This window comes from Marmota flaviventris, chromosome 9 (assembly GCF_047511675.1).
Source record: "Marmota flaviventris isolate mMarFla1 chromosome 9, mMarFla1.hap1, whole genome shotgun sequence".
Taxonomy (NCBI): domain Eukaryota; kingdom Metazoa; phylum Chordata; class Mammalia; order Rodentia; family Sciuridae; genus Marmota; species Marmota flaviventris.
The window spans coordinates 10,557,070-10,575,159 of NC_092506.1; positions in this window are offsets into that span (position 1 = coordinate 10,557,070).

Here is an 18,090-nt window from a genome sequence, read left to right on the forward strand (position 1 = left end):
TTCTCCTCTTCCCTGATGGAGCGGAGGTGAGAGAATAATCAATATAAAAATGGCATAACAGTAACAACTTCAAATTACACTTTAATTTGACCCTCAGAAAAACTAACAATTTAGATCAAATTAAAAAAATTATGAATAGTCACGAACATTGTCCCAATAAAACAAAGCCTAAATTTTTGGGCTGATGTTTACAGCTGATTTGTTTGTTTTGATACGGGGGATGGAACCCAGAGTATCTTGTATGCTGGGCAAATGCTCTGCCATTGAGTTAGACTCCTAGCCACTGATGTTTGCTTTTTTCTTTTCTTATTTTGGTACCAGGGATTGAACTCAGGGCACTTTACCACTGAGCTACATCCTCAGCCCTTTTAATTTTTTAAATTTTGAGACCAGGTCTCACCAAATTGCTTAGGGCCTTGCTAAATTGCTGAGACTGGTCTCAAACTTGTGATCCTGAATCACTGGGATTATAGGAGTGCACCACCACACCTGGTTTATAAGAGAAAAATTTATTTATTTTGTTCATAGCTTTATCGAGGTAAATTGAAGTGTAATGAAATGCACATATTTGAAGTATGCAACTTGATCAGTTTTGATATGTATGCAACCACTACAATCAATATAAAAAATTTCTATTACTTTTTTAAAACTTTGAAATCATGCAGACTGTGTTTTTACATAATCTATTACATTAGAAATCAATCACCTTAGAATATATAGAACCCTACCCCCACACAAACTATTTCAAAATGAAATGTGCACTTATAAATATCTCATAAGCCAAGGAAGAAAGCACAGGAAAGGTAAATCAAAAGTGCTTTGAACTAGGTGATAATAAAAGCTTAAAGTATGAGGATCTCTGGGGTGAAACAGTACTCAGATGAACATTTGTTCCTTAAAGTACTTGTATTAAAAAGAAGCTAGAATAACAATCAGATTATTTTCGAATTATGTAGTAGGAAGAAAACAATAAGAGTAGGAGCAGAAATATATGAAATAGAGAAGAAATAGTATAGCTAAGATTTGATAAAAATCAAACAAGTGTAATCAAGAAAAAAGCAAGAACACAAAAATTAATATCAATGGAAAGGGAACTATCAAAATAACCCTACGATGCTTCAAATATATTAAGGTGATATTACAATTGTATGCCAACATATGTGATAGCTTACATAACATGGTCTATATTAGACAAGGATCCATGTGCTGCTGAGAAGAAAGTGTATTCAGTCATTGATGGATTAAACATTCTCTATATGTCTCTTAAGTCTAAATTAAGTCTAAATTATTTATTGTATATTTTTACTTCTATAGCTTCTTCATTTACTTTTTGTTTGGAGGATCTATCCAGAGGTGACAGAGACATGTTAAAGTTACCCAGTATTATTGTGCGGTGGTCTATTTGATTCTTGAAATTGAAAAGGGTTTGTTTGATGTACATAGATGCGCCATTGTTTGGGGCATAAATACTTATGATTGTTATGTTTTGTTGATGCATAATTCCCTTAAACAGTATGAAATGTCCTTCTTTGCTCCTTCTGATTAACTTTGGCTTGAAGTCCACTTTATCTGATAGGAGGATAGAAACCCCTGCTTGTTTATTTGATCCATGTGAGTGATATATTTTCCCCATCCCTTCATCATCAGTCTGTGGATATCTTTGCCAATGGGGTGAGTCCCTTGGAGACAGCATATTGTTGGGTCTTGTTCTTTAATCCAATCTGCCAGTCTGTGTCTTTTGATTGATGAGTTTATGTTACTAATGTTCAAAGTTCTTATTGAGATATGGTTTGTATTCCAGGTCACTTGAGTTTCTAGTTTTTAATTTGAATTAGTTTCTCCTTTGGTGGACTGTTCCTTTAGTGTAATTCCTCCCTTTGTTTGCTTTCACTTTTTTTTTTTCCATTTCATTTTCATAGAATGTTTTGTTGAGAACTTTCTGTAGTGCAGGCTTTCTGTTGCAGATCCCTTTAGCTCTTGTTTATCATGGAAGGTTTTCATTTCATCTTCAAATATGAAGTTTCAAATGATGGTGGAATGGGATGGACATCTTATCAAAAGTACATGTATGAAGACATGAATTGGTGTCAACATAGTTTATATACAAACAGAGATATGAAAAGTTGTGTTCTATATATATAATAAGAACAGTGATGCATACTTCTGTTATGTATTTAAAAAATAAAAGCAATTAAAAAATAAAAAATAAATTTTGAAAAAAAAACATGAAGCTTCATTTTGCTGGATATAGGATATGTTGGGAGTCACCCCAGCTCCAAAAACTAACTTCCCCATCCCCTGAGAAGAGCCATCCAATGGTGAGCCCTGTTGGCTCACATGATCCTTACCCACCACAGAATAGCCCTGCTGGCTCACATGATCCTTACCCACCAATCAGAAAGCACCCCATGCCAACTGTCAAACCATTCAACCATTAAACTCTCATAACTGTCAAACCACCCCCGGCTCTATAAATATGCAGAGCTGTTCCTCAATAAACGGGCATTTTCTCCGACAACGAGCCTTGTTCGTTCTTTCAGGATTCTTGGTTGGTATCCATTTTCTTTCAGAGCTTGGTATATGTTATTCTAGGACCTCCTAGCTTTGAGGGTCTGGGTTGAGAAATCAGCTGAGATCCAAATCGGTTTTCCCGTTCTCTCACAGCCTTTGAAATTCTATTGTTCTTCTGTATGCTAGGCATTTTCATCATAATGTGCCTTGATGTGAGTCTGTTGTAATTTTGTACATTTGGCATCCTATAGGCCTCTTGTATTTGACTTTCCATTTCATTCTTTAGGTTTGGAAAATTTTCTGATATTGTTTCATTGAGAAGATTGTGCATTCCTTTGGTTTATATCTTTGTGCCTTCATCTACCCCCCCAAAATCTTAAATTTGGTCTTTTCATGTTATCCCATATTTCTTGGAAGTTCTGTTCATGGTTTCTTAACATCTTCTCTTTGTAGTCAACTCTATTTTCAAGATTATATATTTTGTCTTCATTTAATAGCAACTTTTATTAATCACTTACTGTATATAACAGGTTAATGCTAAAGACTTTGCCTACATTTTCCCTTTGAATCCCCATGACAACTTTTGGAAGAGGGATCTGTCTTTATCCTCAACTTACAGACATTTGTCTCTCTGTTTTCACTCTCTATTGAAGCTATTCTTGCTGAGGGCACCAATGTCTATCATATTACCAAATATAAGGAGATTTTTTAGGCCTTACTTGACATCTCTGTAGAGTTTAACTCTGTTGGTCTTTCCCCTAATATTTTTTCTATTCCTTTATTTTTGAAATTCTGTCTTTCTGAATTCTGTGAAGTCAGAAAACTGGATTAAGTGGTGGTTCCATTCCTTGAATAATCTCCATATAGGTAATTATGTGTCACTTAGGCCTCCATAAGGCTGCAAAAATTGGATTCATCTTAACCTGGAAATAAAATTTAAAACAGAGCTGAGGATATGTTCAGCAATAGGACACTTTGGTTGAATGCCATTGCCTGGTGCTCAGGAGCTGGGCCTGTTTCGGATCTTCAGCTCCTGCGCGGCAGAGCAACCTGTGTCTCTCTTAGTATGTCTTTCTGATTGCCATTCTAACAGGGGTGAGATGAGATCTCAGTACAGTTTTGATTAGTGTCTCTTTGACTGCTAGGGAGGTTGAATATTTTTTCACATATCTGTTATTCATTTCTATTTCTTCTTTTTTTTAAAAATTATTTTTTACTTATAGGTGGACACAATATCTTTATTTTTCATTTTTATGTGGTGCTGAGGATTGAACCCAGTGCCTCACACATGGCAGGTGAGCACTCTACCTCTGAGCCACAACCCCAGCTTCTATTCTTCTTCTGAGAAACATTTATTTAGGCAATTTGTCCATTTGTTGAGTGATTTATTAGTTTTTTGGTGTTAAGTTTTTTGAGTTCTTTTTTTTTTTTTTTTGTAGTCTGATTACTAATCCCCTGTTGGAAGGGTAGCTGGAAAAGATATTCTCCCATTCTGTAGGCTCTCTCCATGCTCCTTTTTACTGTGACACTATTCACAATAGCTAAGATATGGAATCATCAATAGATGAACAGATAAAGAAAATATGGTATCAAAACACAATGGAGGGGCTGGGGATGTGGCTCAAGCGGTAGCGTGCTTGCCTGGCATGCGTGCAGCCCGGGTTCGATCCTCAGCACCACATACAAATAAAGATGTTGTGTCCGCCGAATACTAAAAAATAAATACTAAAAAATAAATATTAAAAAATTCTCTCTCTCTCTTTAAAAAACAAAAAACAAAACACAATGGAGTATTATTCAACCACAAAGAAGAATGAAAATCTTCATTTAGCAAAGTGGATGGAACTGGAGGACATCATCAAGTGAAATAAACCAGACACAGAAAGACAAATATATGTTCTCTCTCATATACGCACCCCCCCCCCCCCCCAAAAAAAAGAAAAAGTTAACTTGAGTATAGAATAGTGATTACTAGGCGATGGGAAGAGTGTTGGGGAGTGGGGGCGAGGGTGGAAGAAAGAGGGTCGGATGTGGTCACTGTACCCCATATGCCTGTTTGGAACTATCACACTGAGTCACACTAACTTGTATAATATGCATTAATAAAAAAAAGGAATTAACTTTACACAAAGAAAGGTCTGGCTTTTATCCTTGGCTTCTTGGAGTTGATCTCTAAACTCTCCTGTTTGATCATAATGTCAGTGTTTCCCTCCAGCCTTGGGCCATGCCAGATGGCCTAACAACAGCATCATAAAAAGAGAGAGATCTGGACAGATACAGAGGTAGGATAGAATGTGACAACGTAGGCAAAGGTTGGAGTGCAGCATCTACAACCCGAGAAGCCAAGGATTGCCAGCAACCCCCGGAGCCGGGGAGAGGCAGGGATCCTGCCCTGAGCCTTCAGAGAAAGACTGGCCCCAGGACACCTTGATTTCAACTAGTTGCCTGTGGAATTATGAGAACAAGTTTCCGTTGATTTAAGCTACACAGTATTGGAGGGAGGGAGGGAGGGAGAGAGAGATATGTATTCTACCTCCCTTGGTTCTTATGTGGGTTCTTTGGCTGGACCTGGGGGCCACTGTACACCTGGATCGTCACAAGAGAATGAAGTAAAAAAAAAAAAAAAAAAAGACCAAAGCATGCTGATTTAATATCGTTTTTTAAAAATTTTTTTATTGGTTGTTCAAAACATTACAAAGCTCTTGACATTATCATATTTCATACTGATTTAATATCTTTTAGACAAAGATCAACAAGTTTGAGAAGGAATGGCAGGACAGCTGGATATCTGTCCCGGAGTAGTAAATTTCTAGGATGTTACTAAGAGATAATGGGGAGAGAGGTAGAAGCTGGTGAAAGAAAAGTGTCATTCTAGAATTTATTGCTGTTCCAATTACCAGTCTCTGGCCACCAAAGCTATTTTTCAGCCTTGGTATTGAAACAAGCTAAGACCTGGAACACAGCCATCTCTTGAACCAACTTCCTGTTGCCAAACAAATGCAGAACCATCCTCGGCAGGCTGGGTTTCTGTGCCTATGCCTGTGGGTATGGAGTGAAGGCCTGAATTCAGGTTGGTGATTCAGGTTTGCTGATCAGGAGGCACACAGTGCTCTGCACTCCTCCTGGGAAGAACAGTCTGAACTTGGCGGCCCTCGCCCAAGCACATTCCTGATTGAACTGCCAGGATAAACAGCCTTTGGGAAGGTCTGTTTTGACACCTGGATCTGACCAACGAGCTGGGACCTTCAGTCAAATCTGCCCCCTCATTTACATAGTACACAGTGGGAACCCGGTGGGGAGGCTCTGCACACGCCCAGCCCCTCTCTCCTTCCTTCTGAGCACGCTTTCCCTTTTCACCCAAGAAACTGCATCTCCTGTGTTTGCAAACCGCTTGTTGAAATGATGCCTCCCCTTTGGTCTTAAATTCTTTTCTAGTGAATTTTTGTTGAAAGATTTATGCCTTCTTCGTCCCATATTTTTTATTCCAAAATAACCTGTTTCCTCAGATCTAATGGATATTTCCCCATCTGTTTCCTGGCCATGCTATTTTATTTTACTTTTTTTTGCCAGCATCTGTTAACAGCTAAATATACACTTTTATTTTAGAGATCTTTTGGACTCAGAACTTCGATTTAGCAGCAGTCAACATCCTGAAGGATGCCTGCAATTCCCAGTCCTGACTCTGCTCCCTCCCCTCACAGGAAGAGTGGAGCTGTGGTCCCAGCTGGTAGGTGTCAGAATTCAGCTAACATCAAAAGCAAACTGGGGGCTGGGGTTGTGGCTCAGCGGTAGAGCACTTGCCTAGGTCACGTGAGGCATTGGGTTGGCTCCTCAGCACCACATAGAAATAAAGGTATTGTGTTCATCTACAACTAAAAAAAAAAAAAAAAAAAAAAAAAAAAAAAAAAAAAAGCAAACTACAGATTGCTAGATTCCACCCCCAGCATTTCTTATTCAGCAGGTCTTTGTAAACATATTCAATCTGAGTTTGAAAACAGTCTTCTTCTATCTGGGATTCAGAGTTCACAAATAGGAGGCTGGGAAATTTGGCCATTTTTAGTTTTTCCTCTTTTCATTCAAGTGTCCAATGAATGATGAATGAGCTTCTTTTATTTCTTAAGTGCTGAGTGTTAGAAGGCTTAATTCAGGCCATCTGCATGGGTAGGCTGGGGGAACCGAAGTAGCCTAGGAATGATTACAATTAGCCCCCAGAAGTACTTGTGCAGCACCAACGGCAGTTCTCAAGGAAGAGGCACATTCTATCCTACCTCTGTGTCTGTCCAGGCTCGCTCCCAGCTCAGCACCACTTCCATGTTTCCCAGGGAAATCCCCCCTCTGGTTGCAGCTGTTGGGGGCTTGTCTATCTCCCAAGCCAAGCCATGTGCATCATGGGTAGCAGCCTCTGCGGTTCTTTTGGTAAGACTTTGTGCAGTGCCAACTCTTAGAAGGGTTTCATGAACGTTTGTTGTACAAAGAACAAATAGTTCAGTAACTTATAAAGGTAAATCCCAGAAGACTGGGGTGACAGCCTCTAGGTGGAATGAAATTACGGTAATTTGGGTGCTTGTGAGCTGTTCAGTTAGGTGAGGTGTTGCTGAATCCAAGCTCTGGTCCTGGGAGAAGCAGCGAGGGATGGTAGCCCCTGTGGGTTAGAGCCCAAGAGCCTGCCAAGCCAGCGATGAGTGGCAAGAAAATGGGAGTGGGGTCAGAACCAAATGGAGAGTGCAGGGCTGACCAATAGCATTGGTACTTTCCCCAAACCCAATTTGCATAAATTTGGACCAATAGCCTTGACCCGAGTGATACACAAACCTCTATACTAGCATACTCAAGGGGTGACCTAACCACCCAGAAAGATATTGAACAAATGATGCACCAAGTCCAGACAGTGATGCTTTAGCTTTTGAGCAGGCATTGGGCTGAGGCTTAGGGCTGCTAAAGATTTCAATGTACATTAAAAATTATAATCCACTCTACTGTCATGTATACCTAAAAACAATAAATGAATAAAAAAATTATGATTCAAATCTCTATATCTGAGTAGGAAAAAGTATTTATTTTACTTGCATAATTTGTATGTATATGGTGGAAATAAAAAGATGATAAAAGTATGATTTCATGAATTGCATGGTTTATTGCCATACAACGAAAAATTTTTCTAGGTTCATGATGCCAAAAGAGGGTGTAACAGGGACTTAGAGGCTGCTTTTGCTAACAGCAGTGTCTTTTTTTTTTTTTTTGGCATCGGGGATCAAACTCAGGGGCACTCAACCACTGAGCCACATCCCCAGCCCTATTTTGTATTTTATTTAGAGACAGGGTCTCACTGAGTTGCTAAGCACCTCGATTTTGCGGAGGCTGGCTTTGAACTTGCGATCCTCCTGCCTCAGCCTCCTGAGCTGCTGGGATTATAGGTGTGCACCACCGTGCCCGGCTAGAGCAGTGTCTCTTAGGTTTGCAGATGTCCCTTGGGTAACTGAATGCAGGGTAAAATTTGGCATTTCTGTCTTTACTATGTATTTGTCTCCTTTATTACCTTAAACTTTGTGACCACTTAACTCCGCACATAGACGTGTTAATCACTTAAGGGGCGTTCATCTAAAATCTACTAACATGTGTTAGTCAGTGATGTGTTCGGCACTGTGACCAGAATACCAGACAAGAGCAGCTTAGAGGAGAAAAAGTTGGTTTTGACACACGGTTTAGTGTTTCGTGCCATGGTCAGCGGGCTCCATTGCTCTGGGCCCAAGGTGGACAGAACATCCTGGTGGAGAGGGTGTGGTGGGGGAAAGCTGTTCAGCTCATGGCAGCCAGAGAGGGATGTGTGTGGGGACAGATATGCCAGGGACAAAATATAAACTCAAAGGCTGCCATGACCTGCTTCCTCCAGCCACACCCACAGTTAGCTCCAGTGAAGTAGTCCTTTAAAATTAATAATCCATCGAGTGGTTTAATCCACCCATGAGGTTACAGCTCTCAGTCTAGTCACTTCACCTCTGAACATTCCTGCATTGTCTCTCCCATGAGCTCTTGGGGGACACCTCGTATCTAAACCACAACATGATACAAGGTTTACTAGCCCTAAACTTACCTAACCTAGCTCATCCTCCTTCCAGACAGGGACAAGATTTGCAGGGATATTGACAGTCTGCTTTTACTGGATCAGGCCTTGGAGTGGTGTCTAGACCTCTTCAGTCATTGTCCTATACCTTCCAGGAACAGCAGGGGGCAGCCACATCACCCCAAGACAAGACTGGCCCTAAATTGGAGGAATCATCTCATGGGAATTGCCTACTTCCAGGATCATGGGTCTGACAGATAAAGAAATTGCCCTCTCCTGTGATAAAGGCTTTTTGGGCGCTGTCTCACAGAACCAGAACTGAGATAACGATTGACCAGACCACAGTTTGACGGAGACTGCTTAGTTACGCAGACCTCTCACCCTGCCCCAATTCTTCCTTTATTCAAGCCTAAAACTCCTGACAGCAACTCACAGATAGGGCTGAGATGCTGGGTCTCACTTTGCCTTCCCAATGTGGCCAGATTTGATGAAAGCACCCTTTCCTGCTTTTCATCATTATGCTTTTGGGGCAGGGGGCTGTATCTGGTTTGTGAGGACCCCCAGAGTCAGACCTGGTAATAAGAGGGAGAATAATGGGAACAAACTACACAGTGAGCAAGCTCCCGAATTATTAAAGTCCAGTTGCCCAGTTAGGATGGAAGAGACAGACCTCTGGGGAAAGGAAAGTCGAAGTGAAGTTTTAATTTCTTAATTTTAAAAATACTTCATTTTATTTTGTGTAGCATGTTCTCATCCTACATACTAATGGGGTTCAGTGTGGTATTTCAACACCTGCCTGCAGCCTGCACTGACCAACTGCAACCTCCCTCTATCTGCCCTCCCTACCTCTTCTTCCCAACCTCTGATGATCACTATTCTACATTCAGGTTGACTGTTTTAGTTTCCACAAATGAGAGAGAACATGTGGTATTTGTCTTTCTGTGTCTGTCTTATTTCACTCAACTGACACTCTCCCGTAACATCCATTTTGTTGCCAGTGACAGAATTTCATTCTTCTTTTTGGATGAATAATACTCCATTGTGTATAAAACACATCTTCATCTATTTATCTATTGGTGATTGCCATGCTTCTCAGCACTGAGTACCTCAGATTTCTCCAAAACGGCATTTCCATAAACATGGGCATGCAAATGTCTCTTTGGAATGCTGATTTCATTTTCTTTGGCCATAAATACCCAGTAGTGGGAGGTATGGTAGTTCTAATTTTAGTTTTTTTGAGGAACCTCCACAGTGTTCTCCATAATGACCGTACTGATTTATATTTCTGCCAACAGTATATGAGAATCCTCTTTTATACACATGCCTGACAGCATTATCTGCTGCTTTTTTTTCCGGATAAGCCAAACTTGAGATTGTACCTTTGTACAATCAAGTGGTTCTCTGGAGAAGCTGGCTTGACCAACATGGTGGAGATAATTATGCATCTATCCAACTGGTTTCTGTTTCTTATTATCTCTCTATCTATCTGGCATCTGTCAATCATGTATAAATATGAATTATATTAGCATTGAATCAATGACTAGCAGTCAGGGTTATGTTCAACTTTCTCCAACAAAACTTGACCACAGTGATTTAAATGGACAATTGTTGATTTTTTTTTTAAAACAAGAAATCTAGCGGGAGCCATCAAGCCTAGTTCTGTGGCTGCAGGTTGACACAGATGCCCCAGTTCCTCGTCTTTCTCTCAAAAGGTGGCTTTCGTGGTCACGGCGCCCTCTAGGTACTTTGGTCCCTCTTTGGTTGGGAGGACTGGGGAACCGCAAAAGGAGAAAGACTCAGGCCTGCTCGGTTTCCCCCTTTATCTCAGGAAAGCTCTCTATTTCCCTGGAAGTCCTGCCAAGTGGACCTTCATGGGCTAGAACAGGGTCACCCAGCTGTCCCTAGAGTCTGGGGTGTGGTGGAGTCTACTTCAGCAGGGCTCTGGATGAAATCGAGGTCTCTTGTGGAGAAGGAAGGGCAGCCGGCCTCTGAGCCCTGGTTTCTCAGGAGTCCTCCAGAACAGGTGGGGCCACTCTAAGCAGATTCTCACTTGTTCCTACCTGTCGTTCTCTTTTCATCCTCCAAAGTGACTGTTGTGGTTTGGATGTGAGCTTTCCTCCAAAAGCTCATGTGTGACACAATGCACGAGATGTAGAGGTGAAATGGTAGGTTTGTGAGAGCCTTAACCCAGTGAGTTCATCTCCCGACGGGGATTAACTGGGTGGCAACTGACGGGAAGGTGTGGCTGGAGGAGGTGGGTTCATATTTGGTGCTGAGCTTAGTCTCTCTGCTTTCTATGGACTGAAACCTCGGAAACCGTGAGCCCCCTAATAGTCTTTTCCTCCTCTATTTGTGCTTATCAGGTCTTTTGGTCACAGTAGCAAAAAAGCTGACTTAAACAGTGACCTCTTATCTTCCGATGTCTTCTGTCCCTCTCTTTGTGATTGTGGGCACTATGCTCTTAAGTATCATTTGCTATTACTTTAGCAGGATTTGGAAGGGAAAATCAGAGGTTGCCTAGAGCCCAAGGTAGAGATTCCAACCACCTTGTCTCTGAGTGTCCCAGGAGGGGTACCTGGGGTGGCGTGGGGGATGCCAGATGGGACCAGAGCAGAGAGATGGGATGGGACCAGAGGAGGGGGCACTGGGCAGGCAGGGTCTGGGGACAGAATGAAGGAGAAGTATTGAAGAGATATGGAGGGAGCAGGGGGGTTGAGGGAGGGAGGAAGGGAGGAAGAGAAAGAAGAGAAGGAGCCTGAGCAGTTCTAGAAGGTCCATCAGGAGCCACCTGCACACTGCAACCTGCACCTCAAACCTTCAGCTGCCCTGCGAACATCCGAGTTCTGGCCGGTCTCTGTCCAACCAGCCAGGGAGCATCCGCTTCGTCCTCTTACCCATGGCTTCAGGCCTCCCAGGCCCAGCAGCTGACCACTCCCTATGCCCACCTCTCCCAGCCACATGGGAAAGAGGTTTTGAGTTCTGGAAATCTCCTTGGAAGGGGAGTCATGATACAGGAGGGGAGAAAAGCACATGTCTTCATTCCATTGCATAGAGTTACGAAGAAGTCAGGGGGGAGTTCTGGGGAATGATATTGGCCAAATTCCATTGTTATATTGTGTGTTTGTGTGAATATGTAACAACAAATCCCATCATCAAGCACAACTACAATGTACCTATAAAAATGTGGGAAAAAACAAGGATACAAAAGAATTTAAAGTGAAAATATAGCAACCATCTTCTGTCCTCCCTGTACCCTGCACTTCTGCCTCTCTAAATCCAGGCACTATCGGATACAACCATTTAAAAAATTTTAGCTTGTCAGGTGTGGTGGTGCACACCTGTAATCCCTGCAGGTTGGGAGGCTCAGGCAGGAGGATTGCAAGTTCAAAGCCAGCCTCAGAAACTAAGGCCCTAAGCAACTTAGTGAGACCCTGTCTCAAAATAAAAAATAAAAAGGCTGGGAATGTGGCTCAGTGGTTAAGTGCCTCTGGGTTCAATCCCTGGCACCAAAAAACTCCAACTCAAACCAAACGAAAAACAAAACAAAAACAAACAACAACAAAACACAACTTTTAAAAACCATTATTATTATTATTACATGATAGTAGGATATATTTTGAAATATTATACATATATAGGATAAATATAACTTGTTTCAATTAGGATCCCATTATTCTGGTTGTACATGATGTGGAGTTGCCTGGGTCGTGTATTTATATATGAGGATAGGAAAGATATGTCCAATTCATTCTACTGTGTTTCCTATTGCTATCCCTCCTCCCTTCCCTCTATTCCCCTTTGTCTAGACTGATGAACTTCTAATCTTCCCCTCCCTTGTTGTGGTTTAGCATCTGTATATCAGAGAGAACATTCTGCCTTTGGTTATTTGGGATTGGCTTGTTTCACTTAGCATAACAATCTAATTTCATTCTTTATGGCTGAGTAATATTCCATTGTGTATATGTACCACATTTTCTTTATCCATTCATCTGTTGAAGGGCACCTAGGGTGGTTCCATAAGTTGGCTTTTGTGAATTGAGCTGCTATAAATATTGATGTGGCTGTGTCATTGTAGTATGCTGATTCTAAGTCCTTTGGATATAAATCAAGGAGTGGGATAGCTCCCTAATATGGTAGTTCCATTCCCAGTTTTACAAGGAATCTCCATATTGCTCCGCAGAGTTCTTGCACCAATTTGCAGTCCCACCAGCAATGTATAAGTGAACCTCTTTCCCCTCATCCTCACCAACATTTATTGTTGCTTGTAATCTTTTCTTAATTTTAATTTATTTATTTGTTCTAATCAGTTATACATGTCAGCAGAATGCTCTTCGATTCATTATACACAAATGGAGCACAATTTATATATATATAAAACTTTATTTTATTTATTTATTTTTTATGTGGTGCTGAAGATTGAACCCAGTGCCTCACCTGTGCTAGGCAAACACTCTACCACTGAGCTACAGCCCCAGCCCAGAGCACAATTTTTGACTTCTCTGGTTGTACCCAAAGTAGGGTCACACCATTCGTGCAATCATACATGTACCTAGGCTAATGATGACAGTCTCTTTCCACCGTCTTTCCTACCCCACACCCCGCTCTCCTTGTTGCCGTATTCTGGATAATTGCCATTCTAACTGAGCTGAGATGGAATCTCAGTGTAATTTTGATTTGAATTTTTCTAATTGCTAGAAATGTTGAACATTCTTTCATATATTTTTTTGACCATTCATATTTCTTCTTCTGTGAAGTGCCTGTTAAGTTACTTTGCTCATTTATTGATTGGGTTATTACTTTGTTGCTGTTAAGTTTGTTGAGTTCTTTTTATATCCTGGAGATGAATGCTGTGTCTGAGGTGCTGGTGGTAAAGATTTTCCCCCATTCTGAAGGCTCTCTGTTCATGTTCTTGATTGTTTGCTTTGCTGTGAAGAAGCTTTTTAGTTTGATACCATCCCATCTATTGATTCTTGATTTTATTCCTTGCGCTTTAGGAGTCTTATTGATAAAGTCAGTTCCTAAGCCAACATGGTGGAAGGTTAGACCTACTTCTTCTTCTAGTAGGCACACAGTCTCTGGTCGAATGCCTAAGTCCTTGTGCAGGGTGAGACAGAGGTTTGATTTCAATCTTCTACGTATGGATTTCCAGTTTTCCCAGCACCATTTGTTGAAGAGGCTATCCTTTCTCCAGTGTATGTTTATGGCACCGTGGTCTAGTATGAAACAACTGTATTCATGTGGGTTTGACTTTGTGTCTTCTGATCTGTCCCATTGATCCTCATGTCTGTTTTTGTGTCAATCATGCTGTTTTTGTTACTGTGGCTCTGCAATTTAAGGTCTGGTTTTGTGATGCCTCCTGCTTCACTTTTCTCTCTAAGGATTACTTTGGCTATTCTGGGCCTCATATTTTTCCAAATGAATTTCATAACTGCCTTTTCTATTTCTATGAAGAACATCATTAGGTTTCAGTAGGAATTGCAATAAATTTGTATAGGACTTTTGGTAGTCTGTCCATTTTGACAATTTCCACCAGGCGACCAGCGCACTGGTTTCATTAAAGAGGTTCGTGGCATAAAAGTTAACTGGTGAGATCAAAATAAACACACAGACTCAATTACCTTTTTCTATGACCAGGTCCGAGATGGCTCTCACCTCTCTGGCTCACACCTCAAACCAGCTGGTAGGGCAGCAAGGCTTACTCAGGACTAACAGGAGAGAGAGAGAGAGCGCACGCCAGGGAGTGGCCTTTTATTGGGGAACAAGAAACTCAGGGGAAAATTCCATCCAATGAAGTTCGAGGGGGGCAGCATTCCAAGGTCAGGGTCAGTGATTGGTCTCAGGGTCAATGGTCAGTCACACCCCCACACGGACAGGCTCTCGCACCTGGAGAGGGTGGGGAAAGCTGCGACACAGTTTAGCCAGAACACCTCACACCCAATCTGGGAGGTGCCCAATCACATGTGAGAATGGCTCCCCACAGACAATATTAATTCTTCCTATCCAAGAACATGGGAGATCTTTCTATCTTCCAAGGTCTTCTTCAATTTATTTCTTTAGTGTTCTGTAGTTTTCATTGTCAAGGTCTTTCACCTCTTTTGTACGATTGATTCCCAAATATTTGATTTTCTTTGAGGCTATCACAAATGGGATAGTTTTCCTGATTTCTCTTTCAGCTGAGACGTCATTGGTAGGAACACAACAGATTTGTGGGTGTTTATTTTAAATCCTACTATTTTTTTCTGAATTTGTGTAGGAGTTCTAGAAACTTCCTGGGGGAGATTTTTGTTTCAGCAAATGAGGATAGTCTGACCTCTTCTTTTCCTACATTGTATCCCTAGTACCAAGACGACGACAACAACAACAACAACAAATCAAAAAACAATTTGTTAGCTTTATCTTCCTGGTGTTTTCTCTATATACTTTACTAGTAAATGTATGCAACTTCCTGATTTAACAGTATATGTCATTACTTCTTGTCGTCTTGCTCAGTCTCATGCCGATTTAACTCATTTACTGCTTCTTTGCCTTTTCTGCTTTATTCTTCTTGAGTTGTATCATTCTATATTTAAGTAATATACTTATTCTCAATTTCTAGTATGTCAACTGGGAATAGCATTTCTTGCCTTCCTGATCTTTATAAAGGTGCCACATCATCCTCCCCTTCGTTCCCTTCCATTTTTCTCTACCCTACTTTAATACAGATCTACAAAGAAGTCTTAATACTTTGACTAGAGATTGACTCTAAGAGTTGGAGATCAACTTGTGTTTGTTTCGTTGTTAGGATGTAAAGTGTGCTCATCATGGATCCAGACCATGGTTTGTGATGACATTTCTTGTTTTGTTTGCCCTTTGTTTTTCCTAGAGTTTCTGTTCCCTTTTTTTTTTCATTACCCGCCTTATCAGATCTGTAAGTTGCTGCAGTTCCCAAGTGCAGGATAAAATCCTGCAGGCCTCTCATTTTGCTGGATTCCTCCCCATTCCCCCTTGTGTTTATCTGCATTGGTTGCTCCCTCTGTCTGTCACTCACTCTTTCCTGATAGCCTCCCATTACTGTTAAGGGTTGGATCTGGCATTTTGGGTTGGTTATCCAGCTTGGACAGCATATCATGGGACTTCCTGGCCTCCATAGTCATGCCATCGATTCCCATGATAAATACCTCATATACCTATATATGAATCCTATTGGTTCTGTTTCTCTGGAAAACTCTGATTAATACATGGCTCATTCCTACTTTGTTGATTTATTTCTTCCTTATGTCAGAGCATGTCTTCAGGTGACTCCCTAGGAGAATCATTTCTGTGTTCTAGCATGCCTGAGCCTTGCTAAGTGTGTTGCAAAGCTTTCTGAGATTTCTGACTATAGAATAAAGTCATATAGAGGAAAAAGGAGGACGGCACAGACCCTCTGACGTTTAGTCTGAATCACATCTTTCCTTTCACCTACCATTTTCTCGATGCAGTTTATGTTCTTGCCCCACTGATTTGACAGTCATTGCTTCTCCCCAGGCCTTTCCTGTGCCGCGACACCCTTTCTCCCAGACCATCATCCATTTTCATTGGGTTTCAAGATGCCCAACCCAGATCCTACTGAGTGAAGCTCTTTCTTTATCACGTTCATAATAAGTGTCCCCATAGGATTTACAAGTATTTCCTGTTTCAGAGAGTTTCATAAACGTCCGACTTCCTGATTTCCCCCACCCACTTGTGAGTCTTGGGGGATGGTTTGACGTCAGCCTTCATAACAGCTTTGAATATCATACTAAAGGATTTGATTTGAGACTGTAGAAAGATTTTCACAGAGAATCTGGTGCCCCAAATTCCAGGTAGGAAGGTTGTAAAGAGTCACACGAGAGTGAAGCTAGGGCTTGAATGCCGTCCTTCTGGCTCCAAGTCTGTGCTCTTCCTGTCCCTAAATCATTCAGCATTCCCTGAATTCTAATGTCCTAACTCACTTTAGCAGTTTCTGAATGAACTAAGATGAAATAAATAAAATCCATTCCATGTGCTCTATTACTTTGTTACCAACTGCTTTGAATTGGCAAATATTGATGTCTTCTGACCTATCAACTTCTCAATCTTTGTTTTTCCATTCTAGATTGTTGGTTCTCCCTGGGCAGAGGTTGTGTCTGGAATTCATCTGGCCTCTTTGGCACAAGTTTTCTTCCCAAGTAGTTTCTCAGTAACTTTTGTGCCCTGACTAATAATGATGAGGGGGTGACATGGCGACAGTAGGAGTGGACTCTCAGCTTGTTTCTTTTTCAAAAAGTTTTTATTGTTCTTTTTAGATACAGATGACAGTAGAATGTATTTTGATGTAGACATACATGAAGTATAACTTCCCATACTTGAGGTTATACATGATGTGGAGTTTCATGGTCATGTATTCATATATGAACATAGGGAATAAACATAGGGGGTCGGTGGCCAGTGTCCCATTGAGGGTTCTTCTTCCTGCCCAGAAGGGTGTAAGCCACCCAATCTCAAATAACTAGTGAATAACAAAACACAAATACTCAGAAATATATTTACAAAAGACGAAGCCCCTGAGAGATCTAGTCCACATGGGTTCTGGAACTAGACAAAGAAAAATTGGCTCCGGTGGTTTATTTAAGGGGGTACATCAAAGGCAGGGATAAGGTCTCAAGGGTGGAGTCTTGCCTTCTGATGTCTTGCAGTTGGCAGGTTGGTTGACATCTTGGCAGGTCACACCCATCTCAAGTGCTCTGGGGGCCATGGCAGAGCGGGATAGAGATTCACATTCTCCCTGGGCACTTGACCAGAGAAAGTGTCCACTGGTCATTTCCAGATACCAGATATCTCTATCCACAAGGCTTCCATGTGCAGTGACCCACAGGCAACCCACGGACGACTCCTGACAGGAAAGTTATGTCTGATTCATTCTACTGTCTTTCCTATTCCTCTCACCCTTTTCCCTCATTCCCCTTTGTCTAATCCAATGAATTTGTATTCTTCCCTCCCCACCCCTTATTGTGTGTTAGCATCTGCATATCAGAGGGAACATTCAGCCTTTGGTTTTCTGGGATTGGCTTATTTCCCTCAGCATGATAGTCTCCAGTTCCATCCATTTACTGGCAAATGCCATAATTTCATTCTTCTTTGTGGATGAGTAATATTCCACCGTGTATATGTACCACATTTTCTTTACTCATTCATCTTTTGAAGGACACCTAGGTTGGTTCCATAGCTTAGCTATTGTGAATTGATCAGCTCGCTTCTGATGGGATAAACAAAGCCTTACTTCAGCTGGGAATCATAGACCAGGCTGAAAAGGCCTCTTTCAGGACATCATCATCTCCTACTGTCCTTACCAGGGGCAGATGAAATGAAGCAGCCTTCCGGCATGGTCTTCAGCCATCCAGGGGCAGTTCAAAGGTACAGGATGCAGTTACAGAAGTCTGACCACCAGCTGGCGCTGTTCCCTAGAGCACGGGCCGGAGGAGGACTTGCGATGATCGAGTGGCCACTGGAGGGAGCCTTCTCTGTCTGTGGCCACAGCT